Raw genomic sequence first — 13,836 nt, 5'->3', positions numbered from 1 at the left:
GGGATCAAACCCAGGTTTCTGGCATCACAGATTCTTTACCATCTGAGCCACCAGGGAGGTCCCTGACTACCACCTAAAAAAATTAGCATCCTGCCAGGTGATAACATGTGCTCCTGGGTGTTGCTCGAGTGGATTCATGACCTGCCATTTTGGGCCATGAGGCCAGCGCCCTTTCCTGCAGCCTCTCCATCTCTGCGGGTGTCCAGAGCACACAGCACCTCCTGGACCTTGTGCTCGGCACTCCCTTGCAGGTGGTCTATCCGCTTTTCTCTGGTGACCTGGGTGAGCCCAGCCCCGCCTCACTTCAAAGCTGTTGCTGCCCCTCTGGGCAGCTCCAGTTTCTTCCTTCAGGATTCTGGACCTGCTTGTCTCCCACTCTTGGCTCTTTCTTGCCCCTTTCCTGGTTCCTTCCTCCCTCCAGCCTCTGGATTCTTAGTCCGGTTCTCAGGGACTGTCTGTCTCCCGGCTCCTCAAGTCATTCTGCCTTCTGCTTGCAAGTTCCCCCCATCTCCCTCTTCCTGGGATGCTTCTGCTCATCCCTAAAGTCCCAACTGGGCCCCTCCCCACCTCATCCTCGGGAGTCCTCCCAGCCTTCATCCCAAATTCCGTACCACTCCCTGGACTCTCCCTGTCATGATTTACATCATGCTGACTCTTTCTTTTCTGTTTGGAAAGTAACGCTCTTAATTGTGCTGCTTGCCGAGTTTCCCGTGATGACACTGAATTTTAATTTCACGGCGGTTTGTCTCTCAACCTAGGCAAAATCCACGGGCACTTTCCTCACTCTGTGCTCTCAAAACAACCTCCAGAGGGTGGGGAGGGGAGTGCTGCCTGGTCCTACACCAGCTTGATGATCTCAGACTGGCTCAGTCTCAGGCCAGCACCAGAGGCCCTTCTGGAAGCTCTCCGGGGGCTTCTCCCATTGTTCAGGGCTTGACTTTACCTGGGGTGGGGGGCCATCTAGCTCTTACACCTTACTCTCAATGGGCTCTGCTTTCCTTGCTGCCCCAATCTCTATAGGGGCCACACTCTCTGCAGGCTGACCTCAGCCTTTGGACACTGAGGGGCTCTGAGGGTGAGTATCTGTGCAGGCCAGCCTGTCTGCTTCAGCACCGTCTCACCAGCCATCAGCAGAATGTGGTCCCTCTAAAGAGATCACCCTGTGTCGAGGGGGCGGGGTGGATAGACCGTCCTTTCAGCAGCCACATGGACCTGACACCACGACAGGGCATGTTTGCTCAGGTGCAGCCAACGAGGGTTCCAAGAGCGTCACATTTTCAGCCAGTCTCTCCTGCAGGCATCAAGTGCCCCTGTCCGAAGGCTCCCTGAGCATCTTCTAGGAATTAAAGCTGCGTCTCCTTCTGTTTTCTGAATCGGGGTGAAGATACCACCCCCTGTTGAGAACACCGAACTTCATGCATCAGCCCCTTCCATGTGAGAAACTGTCATTTTTTCGCAGGGAAAGGTCCACATCTGGCAAGTTTTTGTATCTGTATCACCCAGAGCCTACAGAGAAGTGGTTCTTATTACCTGTGGGCCTTGGGACCTTCCCTGAAGCTAATACATGCTACGGATGGTCTGCCCTAGAAAAGTACACAGGAAGCCCCAGATGAAAAGTGGGTGGAGTCTCCTGGGGCTGAGTCCCTCCACGGCCCCAGGTTAAACAGTCTCCATCTGAACCTTTGTCCTCGGAGCTCAGAGGCGCCAGGTGGATTGGAAAGGGAGGAGGCCTTGCTTAAACTTTGCTTCTTCACCGTTTCTGCTCCCTATGTGATCCATACCTATTCAGAGAAGATATAATCTTTAAATAGACCTATTTATCTTAGCCTGCTTAGGCTACAGGCTTCCCAGGTGGTGCCAGTGTTGGAGAACCCACCTGCCAATGCAGGAAACATAATATGATGTGGGTTTGATCCTCAGGTCGGGAAGATCCCCTGGAGGAGGGCATGGCAACCCACTCTAGTATTCTTGCCTGGAGAATCCTATGGACAGAGGAGCCTGGTGGGCTACAGTCCATAGGGTCGCAAAGAATCAGACACGACTGAAGCAACTTAACACTCACACACATGCTTGGGCTACTGCAACAAAAATATCCCAGACCCGGTGGTCAAAACAACGGAAATTTATTCCTCACAGTTCTGAAGGCTCTAAGTCCAAAGTCAAGGTGGCAGCAACTCAGTTCCTGGTGAGGCTGTCTTGCCTTCTTGCTGTGTCTTCACCCATTGGAGAGAGGAAGCAAGCTCTGGGGTCTGTTGCTTCTGTTCCTCTGGAGAACCCTGGCTCACACAGATGGCACAGAGAAACCTGGGAAGAAACCCCTCACTCTGGGGAAGAATTTGCTGAAGCGAATCTTAGCAGATGTGCCGGGGAAGAGCTGGACCTCACGTCCTTTCATCTGTTTTACAGACTCACGTACTCAGCCTGCCCGGATGGCATTGGCTCTTCCCGGGCACGTACGACACGGTTGACTCAGTTTGGCACCAGATCCACCCACACCTGTAAAGTATCTGCCTGTGGATGATGCTCACATCTTACTGGGCGCCCTTTCCCCAGACTTCAGGTGCCACCTTCTGCACTGACTGGAGGATGATGCTGCAGGTCTGCTCAGCAGTGCTGGGGACTCCCTTGGATGCTGCGGGAGGAGGGACAGAAGGGCCCCTGTGGGGGTGGCATATGCCGGATGTTAAACCGGGGCATCTGCCTTCCTCCAGGTGCCCACCGCATGGGGGAGACCCCACTGAAGTTCAGGCGTGCAAAGGATGGACACCGGGTCTGGGGAGCCTATTGAAACAGAAGAAGAAGCCCTAGAGACCAGGTGACTTTTTCCTTGACTTGGTCTCTGAGCCTATTGAAACGAAGTGTGGGTGGTGTGCCCTGGAGACCAGGTGACTTTTTCCTTGACTTGGTCTCTGGATTGAAATACAAGGAAGTGAGGAAATAGTCCAAGTCACCAAATATTTCTTAGAGGTAGTCAGTTCCCAGGGAGCAGAGCCCAAACCTCAAATACACTCAGCCCTTGGCCTGTTCCTAGGTAAGTACAGGTTCTGGGCAAAGAGGATGTGGCTACATGCAAACACTGACTTTGGTTGGTGCATGTCTTGTGTAATTGGCCTCGGTAAACTTTCCAAGCAACTACTGCTTATATCCTCGTCTGTAGCTTAACCTTTACTTTCAAAGGTTGGCTCTAGAAATGTCCACAGAGGGAAAATATGGGCAGTGTATTAGGAAGACGCTGCTTCCACCTCCTGTGAGTCTCTCCTTAACCTGCCACCAGATGTGTGGGGGTTGTCCCCAACCAAGCAGTCCTCCATGACACCAGCTGGATGCTCGCCAATGTAACTCAGTTCTGACACTACATACCCAGAGGCAGCATCAGATCCCACAGGTGAAGGACTCAGTCCCACGAGGCTGCGCCCCCAACTTCAAATGCCAACCAAAAGAGGTGGGTTCCCAGGTTACCCACAGCTCTGTCCAGTTTGCCTCTGAATTGACATCATATGTACTTATTTATTGGAGAAGGAAATGGCAACCCACTCCAGTGTTCTTGCCTGGAGAATCCTAGGGATGGGGGAGACTGGTGGGCTGCCGTCTCTGGGGTCGCACAGAGTCGGACACAACTGAAGCGACTTGGCGGCGGCAGCAGCAGTACTTATTTATAGATGTTTACTGTTTATTTATAAATAGATATTTATGCGTGCATGCTAAGTCATTTCAGTCATGTCTGACTCTGTGTGAGCCTATGGACTACAGCCCTCCAGGCTCCTCTGTCCATGGACTTCTCCAGGCAAGAATACTGGAGTAGGTTGCCATTCCCTTCTCCAAGGGATCTTCCTCACCCAGGAATCGAACCCATGTCTCTTACATCTCCTGCATTGGCAGGCAGATTCTTTAACTTCTAGTGCTGCCTGGGAAGCCCCGAATATATTTATAAATGTTATAAGATAGTAGTGAAGTCACTCAGTTGTGTCCGACTCTTTGTGACCCGATGGACTGTAGCCTACCAGGCTCCTCCGTCTATGGGATTTTCCAGGCAAGAATAATGGAGTGGGTTGCCATTTCCTTTTCCAGGAGCTCTTCCCAACCCAGGGATCGAACCCAGGTCTCCTGCATTGTAGACAGAGACTTTACCGTCTGAGCCACCAGGGAAGTCTATAAATATTATAAAATTATTATAAATATTTTAAACAATATAAATATATTCATTATAAATGTATATTTAAATATAAATTAATATAAACATTGTTTCTATTGTTGAAATTTTATTTCAATTTTTATTTATTTTTAAATTTGGGGGCCTCACTGTGTAGCTTGCAGTTATCTTAGCTCCCTGATCAGGGATGGAACTCATGCCCCTGCAGTGGAAGCAAGGAGACCTAACCACTGAAACACCAGGGGAGTCCCTGAAATTTTACAAATACAAAGAAGCATGAGGAATAATACCAAAAGCCCATATTCCTACTGCCCAGTATTTCCAGCTGTTCACATTTTGTCACTCCCCCAACCTTCCAATTTTTTTAAATCCATAAACTAGATATTCTGGCTTTCATTTAGGACGCAGAAAGCTGGAAAGAGTCACACCCTCATCCTAACAGGAGAAGTCTAGACAGATCTACAAAACCATTCCAAGCCCATCAAGGAGCTGCCTGAGATCTAAGACAGACAGGCCTCCAAGGAGGGCAGGAGAGTGGGTCACGGGGCAGAGCTGGGTAGGAGTTGAGCCGAGACTTCTAGTGAAGTGCGGCAGGCACGCACGGAGCAGGCCAGCTGAGGGCAAGAGCCGTGGGTGCCGAGACCCACGGGGCTCTCCGCAGGGACCGCGCCGTGCTCACGGGGCGGGGCAGGGCAGGCAGCCGAGAAAGCTTCCTCGAAGCCCTCAAAGCTCTCCTTACAGAACAAAAGCCTGCAGTCACCGAGGGAGCAGCAGAAAACACAGATGGAGACCGAGGCTGGAGGGTGAGGCTGGAGGAACAGAGGCCCTCTGCCTGTGAGGAGACACGCGAGGAGATAGCCTACTCCTGGGAGAGGCGGGACCACGAGAAAGCCCCGCCCCGAGGTGCAGGGACACGGACTGAAGTCCAGAGCCCCAGCAGAGAGGCCCTCTGCCCCCATCCTGGTGCCCCAGCCGAGCCCAGGCCAGGCTGGAAAGTGTCCAGTCACAGCCGTCCTCTCCTGGGGCAGGCTTATTGAGAAATCCCCATAACAAGAAGGTTGAGGGAAGTCCTTTGCCGCCCAACATTCATGGCTGCATCGCCCTCTCTGAGGTCTCCCAGTTGGGTTAACTCCTGGCCGGCTGCCCTTGTGCTGACCCCACTTTGCTGCGTGAATCATTAGATGCTGGGAGGCGTTTCATTCTCAATCCATCCACCAGTTTTTCTCTGTTCTGAGTAATCTGTGACGAGCCTGCATGGACAAGTCTTGGTGTGGACAAGTGCTTCCATTTAAATCTCTTGGCGAGTACCCAGGAACAGGGTTGCTAGGTTGTAGAGAGAGGGCATCTTTGAGGGAACCACCAGATGTTTTCAAGTAAGCTGTCCCTCACATTCTCAGCAGCAACACCCCGAGTCCCTGCTGCTGTGCATCCCTGCTAATATTCGGTACGGTCAGTCTCTGGTTTTACCAGCTTTAGTGGGGATATCTCATAGTGGTTTTAGTTTGCATTTTCCTAGTGACATGATATTGAGCATTTTTTCATTGGCTTGTTCGCTGCATTTCTTCTTTGCCAAACTGTCTACTCAAGTCATTTGCTCATTTTTTCAAAAAAAATTTCGGGTTGTCTTGTTAATGGGTTGTAAACATTATTTATAGAATCTGGATACAAGTCCTTAATTGGATATATGTGTTGCAAATATTTTCTCCCAGTCTTGGCCTTGCTTTTAAACTTTTTTTTTTTGGCTGCACCAAAAAAAAAAAAAAAAAAAATCAGGATCTTAGTAAGTTCCCTGATTAGGGATGGAACCCATGTCCCCTGCAGTGGAAGCAGACAGAATTGTGTGAATAGTTTATCTGGATTTGTTTTCTGTAACCCAAGCAAACGTGATTCAGGTGCATTAATAGTTTGTCAGGATGGTTGTTCTGACTGTTTTTAAAGTGGTCCAGATTTGTAAGGATGGAGGCGACCCGAAGATATAAGAGGGGAAGCAGCATAGGGAGGAGAAAGAAGGAGCCTGTTTCTTGGGTTTCACTCCTCTCTTCTGACCCTTGACCCGTTTCTGTCCACCAGATGGGTGCTACTTGTCCACTCAGCTCCCCTCCTTACCCTTGGATTTGACAGCTGCTGCTTTTTTCGTTAAACAATTGGTGTGTCCAGGTACTGTTGCATCACCTTTGTGCCCAGTGTAAAGAGAATGAGAGCACGGCAGCTTACCCCCTGGTTACATCAGCTCTTGCTCCTCCATTCCCATCATCTTTATCCCTGAATACTGACTGGTTAAATACCATGTGGATATCACTCTGCTATGCAGTGCCCTTCAGTTGTCTGGCATTTCATGTAAGAAATCATGATGATTATCTACTGACTTCCTACTATTGTCATAAACATATTATTTCTTTGGTTAAGTCAACTCAGGACCAGGACCCTCCTTGGAGGTGGATGTTTGCATAGTCAGGACCTATGGTGAGGTAATCACCAGGGTTCCCCAGGCAGCACACGGTAAAGGTGGGATCTGCATGCCGTTCTGGTGATCAGGACTCCCTCAAGTCAATCCTGGACTCAGATAAGCACTGTGGTCTAGTGCTCTCCAGGTTGTGTGACTCATTCTCTTATGAGTTTGGAAAGTGGGATATTCTGCAATAATATGCAAAAGGGTATCGTTACTTTGATCCTATCACGTCCTACACAGATTGAGTTAAAAGTCTACGTGGGAGTGTAGGGGAAAACCCACTGAAACAATAGGAGTATGGTCAGACCATTGAAGATGTCTCTTTCTCTTGTTCTCTGTATTCCCTGCTTGACTAATTGCTGGCTTCCCTCACTTGACCAGCCAGCCCTCTCCGCTATAGGGTTTCAACAGTCCCTGGTAACTCTGAGCCCACCTGATGTCAATTCCCTGAATAAACAGTAGCCTCCTTCTCTCCCGAGCAACAAAGACTGCTGCCATGTCCTGGCTGGGGTCTGCCGCACCTGGTGGGGTGTCACTCCATGACCCCTGTGTAAGATCCTCTGTCCAGTGAACCATTGATGTCTCTGTGTTGTCTCTGGTCTCTTTCTTCGGTCTCGAGGCCGGGCAGCTACGAAGCTTGCTGGCCTGTGGGGTGCAGCCCACAAAAGGGTGAAGGATGTTATTTGAGTGAATGGGTTGATTATGGAAGATGCAGAAACTGTCATTCAAACCATAGTCTGATATAGAATCCAAAATGCAGAGAAAATTCTAAAGGCCTGTTTAAAAATGGTGAGAGCTAGAACAAAAATGCAAGGTTCCCCCAACTTTTCCCCAGAAGACTGTCTTGAGTTAATTTACTTGAGGAAGCTGCCTCGCTGAGCATTGTGGCCACAAAGAGCTCATTGTTCTAGGTTCCTACTTCAGCTGCTTGGCTGGGACCCTTGACTAAATACGTTCTGGATGCTGAGTTAGTTCGGGTTCATGAAGAAGGGGAAACATGCGCTTGTTAGGCTGAGCGACATTGCATAATTGTCCCAATCTCAATATTTCTTAGTGTAAGAAATACTAACCACACGTTTTTTAAAAAGAATAAATCAGACTTCACAAACCACAGCCTGGGGGGAAATATCAATATTTGCAATATAAGGAGCTGGGGGAAAGTGAGAAATGACAACTCATGGGAGTTTTGATTTACATTTCCCTGACTCCTCATGTGATCTTCATGTGCCAACGTACACTCTTTTGCTGTATCCGTTTGAATTTTCCCCTCTGGGCATTGCCAGTTCATGCCTTGTGACTATCTTCTTTAGGGTTGTCTTTAAAAATATATATTTTTACGTATTTAGTTTTTTGCTGCATTGGGTCTTAGTTTTGTCATACGAGATCTTTTGTATGCTCACAGATTCACTAATTGTGAAGCAGGCTCAGTAACTGTGGCACTTGGGATTAGTTGCTCCTCGGCATGTGGAACCTTAGTTCCCCAACCAGGGATCAAACCTGTGTCCCCTGCATTGCAAGGCAAATTCTTAACCACTGGACCACCAGGGAAGTCCCTAGGGTTGTCTTTAAAAATTAATTAGTAGGTGTTTTTGTGATATTAAGTGATATTAAACTTATACTTACCTGTATATTATAAGCATAATCTAATATTAATAATCTAATAAATAAATCTAATCTAATAAATAAGTCTAATATTTGCCTTTTGACTTTGTGTTATATTTTCCAAAATTTTAATTTTATAGAGTCAAATATGTCTATTTTTTTCTGTATGGTTTTGAGTTTCTTGTCTTAAAGAGGTTGCCATTGCTCCAAAATAAATAGTTCCCTTAATTTTCTTCTAATACTTAATATGAATTTTCTTTTTTTGACCTTTGGATTTTTAATCCATCAAGGGTTCAGTTTTGTTTATGTTATGAGGAAAGGATATACGTTTATTTTATTCCAGAGAAGTATTTGATAATGCCAACACAATCTATTAATTAAATTTTCATTTTCCCATTGAGATACCACTTTTATCATGTGTTAAATTCCCATATATTTTTGGAATGGCTTCTTTTCATGTGCCAAGAGTACTCTTTTCATTACAGTTGTTTCTAAAGAGGCTATTAATAGTTGGTGAGTCAAACCTCCCTTATTATTCCTTGGTTTTGAGATGTTCTTGGCTATCCTCAGACATTTATCCTTTCTCAGAAGCATTAAAAATATTTGTTTCTAGTTTGAAAAGCACAGATGGGGTCACAAGGCCAGAGAAATACAAAGACTTGCTGCCCGGAGCATAAATGCCAGCTGTCATTTCTCTTCCCAGCCAGCTGTGTGCAGTTACCTGATCCAAGTAGCCGTCTAGGGAAAAATCCTTTAAAAATCAATTAGAACAACTTGCCAGAGAGTGGGTATAGTTGACTGATCACGACTGATCAGTGGTTCTTGGGCAGAATTTTGAGTGATGGTGTCATTCCTAGGGGCTTTCCAGTGTTAAAGAACCCGCCTGCCTATGCAGGAGATGCAGGAGACGTGGGCTTGATCCCCGGGTTGGGAAGATCCTCTGGAGAAGGAAATCAACCCACTCCAGTATTCTTGCCTGGAAAATCCCAGGGACAGAGGAGCCTGGCAGGCAATAGTCCATGGGGTCCTAAGAGTCAGAGTCGGAAATGACTTGGCGACTGAGCACACTCACCTGTCATTCCGAGAGTCTTGGAAGAGCTGCTGGAGGCAGGTGGTGTGGGCAGGGAGCAGGCCTCCGAACCAGGGACCTTCTCGGGCGCTCTGACCCCTGACCTCTGGCAGGACCATGTTCTTGTGTTCCCTGGAGATGCCCCTGTGTGTCCTCATTCTAACTGACATCAGCCCTCCAGCCCCTGGTGATTCCATTCTCAGCCCTGTCCTCACTCTACCCAGCTGTCTGGGTATCTCTGCTCATCTCTATGACTCAACTCCACTTCACTGAGGCGGCTGAAAGCGAAGATGCTCTTAGAGCTAGAAGAGAAAAAAAAATTACCATCAGTCCGCATTGTGCACAGCTTCCTTCTGACGTGGCGGGGAAGTGATGATCAGCGGCAGGCAGCCACTTGGGAACAAAGGGAACCGTTGACAGGCCCTTGGGGACAGGAACAGGTCCTCCTGCTCAAATCCCACTTTCTCCCACCTGTTCATCTGCATCTGGTGGGCATTTCCTTGTGCAGAGCTAGTGAACAGCAGCAGCAACCTGGCCTTTGTTCAAACTTAGACTCCCTGATGGACCCGCCTCTTTGATGGCATTGCCTGGTTGTCTGCCCCACCAGTGGCTCCTGGGCTTTCTGGCTATGGCTTGGTCCACATCAATAATGGAAACTGGGAGGGTCTGCTTCCCTCCACTCAAGAACACTGAGGCTTGTTTATCAGCCAAATGGCTCAAGATTCCAAGATGTAAGACTTTTAAATAAGAATTAGGGAGGCTCCAGGGTCATAAGGATGAGAGAATCCCTGATGCAGATTAGTGGAATGATTCCCGATGACCTGTTTTCCTTCTTCGTTTGATTCCATCACTGATTCTCAGCTGCCCTCTTCTTTCCTCCCCACCCCGCTGCCTGACATGGACACCAATTGCCTCTCCATGGTCCTGTCTCCCCCACGTCACCTCCCCAACCCACACAGGGAAGGGCCCTGCCTTTTAGATTGTTTTCTTTTTTGAAAGAATTTCAAAAGTACAGAAAAATTGCCCAAAATTTTTACTATAAAGAACACCTGTATGCCCAAACTTAGCTGCTAATATTTCACCCGTTTACTATTTTTGTGTGCTCTCTCTCTACCATTAGAAAGGTGACTTGCAAACACCCAGCCCTTTAGCTCTAAACCTTTCTGTGCATAATTGCTAAGAATAGGAATGTCCACTTACATAACCATAAAACCACTGTATAGTTACCAACACCAGTAAATTTAACGTGGATGCAACACTTTTGCCTGATCGACTGTTTGAATTCAGATTTGTCAGTTGACCCAAAGTAACGTCTTTTATAGCATTTTCCCTCCGGTCTAGGATCCAGTCCACGATCAGGCATTGCATTTAGTTGTCCTGTTTCTTTAGCCTTCTTTAATCTGGACTTTCTATGGCTCTTCTTCATCTGCTACGACATGGACATTTTAAAAAATCTTTTTAAAAATATGTATTTCTTTTGCCTGCACTGGGTCTTCACTGTGGCATGCGGGATCTAGTTCCCTGACCGGGGATCCAACCTGGGTTCCCTACAGTGGAAGCTCGGAATCTTACACACTGGACCACCGGGGAAGTCCCAACATGGATTTATTTTTTGCAAGAATAGCCCCTCATACCGGCCTTTTAGAAAATAATAGATGGCTCCTTATTTGGGGTTTATGTCACATTTCCTCAGGAGCAGATGGGGGTTATGCATTTTTGGCAGCAACTTGTATGGGGGTGCCGTACCTGCAAAGGGCACCCCATCAGGGCACCCGGTCCAACACCCCTTACTGGTGATGAGGGTGTTGACCGCCTGGTTCAGGTATGCTCAATTCCTTCACGGTATGATTGCTGTTTCTTTATTCTCCCTGCAGCTGATAGGAAATCAGGGAGGAGACACTTGGAGATGATGCAAATATGCTATTTCTCATGAACCCTCCTCGTAGACTGACCGCAAGAGAGTCCCAGCAGAAGAATCTCACCTGCTCCAGGCTTCACCTGTCAAGCATTTCTACTTTCTGCTCTTCTCCAGGAATCTCACAAGGGCTGTGAACTCAGGAGGATGCCATCATTAAAAAAAAAAAAGAAAAGAAAAAGAAAACAATGTTTGTCCTTTTGAGGGTTAACTTCTTAGAAGTTTTCCTGACATTGATACACGTCCTGATGTAATACCCGGCAGAAAAGACCAGGTTCTGGCGCAGGCTGATTTGCTTGGATCATCTGAAGGTGACTGTGGTCCTTCATGATTGAGGCTCTTTGTATATTTGCTAAAAGCTCTGGTTAAATTTCCAAGAATTTGCACACATCATGTACTGATAACTTTCATACAACCCCAGTGATGTCCCTTCCCTAAAGCTGGTCCATGGCCCCACTCTGAGGACCCTGCCTGGAGGATTCCCCCAGCCTGGTACTCTTGTCATAGTTTGAAGATCTGCAGGTGTGGGTGGAGAACTATAGAATTCTCAGTCTCTTCCCTACAGGGTTGCTGCTTCCTTAAAGGACATTCCCCACCAGCTGCTCATCTTCTACGTACTCGACGCGTGATGCTTTTTTTGATGAGGCCATTGAAGTGGTTATTTGTGGTCTTTTCATTAAATGCATCAGAAAAGCCAGAATTTGTATTACCCCCATGAGGACTGTCTCAGGAAGGCTTTGAGCTGCAGGTAGCGGAAGCCCAACCAACAGTGGCCTGAACAAGCAAAGGTGTCTTTTTCTCCTACAACAAGGAGCTTGAAGGCAGGCACCTGCCCGGGGTGTCTCAGTCGCCCTGCCAATTCAGCATGGCAGCTGTCACCCTCGTGGCTGCCCCATCACGGTGCCGTAGCGGCCAGGGCAGCCCCCAGAAGCAGGTCTGTGTTCCGGGCAGGAAAAGACACATAGAGGAAGCAGTTTCAGCTGCAAGACAGCATCCGTTTCCCCACACGCCCCATCTCATTGCCACCCCAAGTTAGCTTCCCTGGCATCAGCGGTGACGGATATCAAGGGGAGGGGCTCTGGGTGCAGCGTTGAGTTTCTCTATCTCTGGCACCTGCCAGCTCACGATCTTCATGAATGACTCCTGCCTCCACACCCACCCGTGAGATGAACACAGAAGACAGCGGCTTGAGTTGTCCTCACAACTATGGATACTGTTAATAGGGACCAAGACAGGGTCCTAGACATCCAATACTCTCACCACCCCTTCACCCAGCTCCACTCCTGATGTCCAAACTGCAGCTATGGCTGCAACATACTTTTTAAAAGTCTGATCCTTTAAAACTCCCATCCTGGGGACTTCCCTGGTGGTCCAGTGATTAAGAATCCACCTGCCAACGCAGGGGACCTGGGTTTGATCCCTGATCTGGGAGGATTCCATAAGCCTTGGAGTAACTAAGCCCACGCACCTCAACTACTGAGCCCGTGCGCCTAGAGCCTGTGCTTTGTAACAAGAGAAGCCACCGCAGTGAGAAGCCCACGCACCAGAACGAAGAGTCGCCCCCACTCGCCGCAACTAGAGAGAAAGCCCGTGCACAGCAACAGAGCCTGTGTGCCGCAATGGGACCCAGCACAGCTCCCCCCACAGATTACAACAAACGAAAAACCAATTTTGTTGTTTTGAAATGGTGGAAAGCCAAATTGCTCTTGTTTAGAAGTGAGGACCAGCTGTCATAAACTGTACTCCACATACATAGCAAGAGAATGGGCTTTCCTGGTGGCTCATCTGGTAAACAATCCACCTGCAATGTGGGAGACCTGGGTTCGATCCCTGGGTTGGGAAGATCCCCTGGAGGAGAGCATGGCAACCCACTCCAGTATTCTTGCCTGGAGAATCCCCATGGACAGAGAAGCCTGGCAGGCTCTGGTCATGGGGTCGCAAAGAGTCAGACACGACTGAGCGACTAAGCCCAGCACAGCAAGAGAATAAGTATGGTTTTCGAGTCTAAAAAATGCAGTGGGCAAACACATGGGGTGATGCCCTGGACACCCCACCCACTGTCTGCAGACTGCCCCGTGTGCACCCCGGAATTGTGAATGTGCACGGGGAGCCAGGCTGGAGATGGGAGGAAGGAAAGCTGGGCCAGCATGTTCATTCCTCCACCTTCCACCCTCAGTCTGGCTACAACCTCACTCTGGCTACAGCCCCTGACCACAGCCCGTGGCTCCTGCGAGTGGCTCTCCCCATCCTGCTGACCTGCTAACCCTCCCTCCACCTTTAAGCCCAAGGTGCTGGGGGCTTCCTGCTCCTCCAGCCCAGGGCCCAGCACTCTGCCTGGTCCTAACGCCAGTGTCCTTCGAATCCAGCTCCAACCTCCTTAATCCTTCAGGAAATGTCCTTCTCTCTTCAGCCCACAAAGGTCTCTTGTTCTTCTCCCCAACTTCTTAGCGCTTGCTTCCTTTAGCCAGCTTGACCAAACATCCCGTTTGCCCAGGACAGTCCCCATTTGTGCCTCTTGTCTCATGTAGACCATGGGGTCTATAAATGTGTGTGTGAGTTGCTAAGTCATGTCTGACTCTTGCAACCCCATGGACTGTAGCCTGCCAGGCTCCATTGTCCATGGGATTCTCCAGGCAAGAATTATAAAACAC

General features: G+C 48.6%; 1 long non-coding RNA gene across 2 annotated transcripts; it reads left to right on the top strand.

The window, feature by feature from the left end:
• LOC112583624 lies at positions 1-12,570 on the top strand. 2 transcript variants are annotated; one of them, XR_006549329.2, is made up of 4 exons: positions 1-1,434; positions 2,407-2,598; positions 2,712-2,815; positions 11,145-12,570. It is a non-coding gene; the product is annotated as an uncharacterized LOC112583624 (long non-coding RNA). The 2 variants fall into 2 exon arrangements; XR_003107706.3 differs by lacking the exon at positions 1-1,434 and having other exon boundaries at positions 1,990-2,598.
• The last annotated feature ends 1,266 nt before the right edge of the window (positions 12,571-13,836 follow it).

Source organism: Bubalus bubalis, chromosome 3, assembly GCF_019923935.1.
Source record: "Bubalus bubalis isolate 160015118507 breed Murrah chromosome 3, NDDB_SH_1, whole genome shotgun sequence".
Taxonomy (NCBI): domain Eukaryota; kingdom Metazoa; phylum Chordata; class Mammalia; order Artiodactyla; family Bovidae; genus Bubalus; species Bubalus bubalis.
Note: the sequence above shows the minus strand (reverse complement) of the source record. Positions and strands in the feature narration are given on the sequence as shown.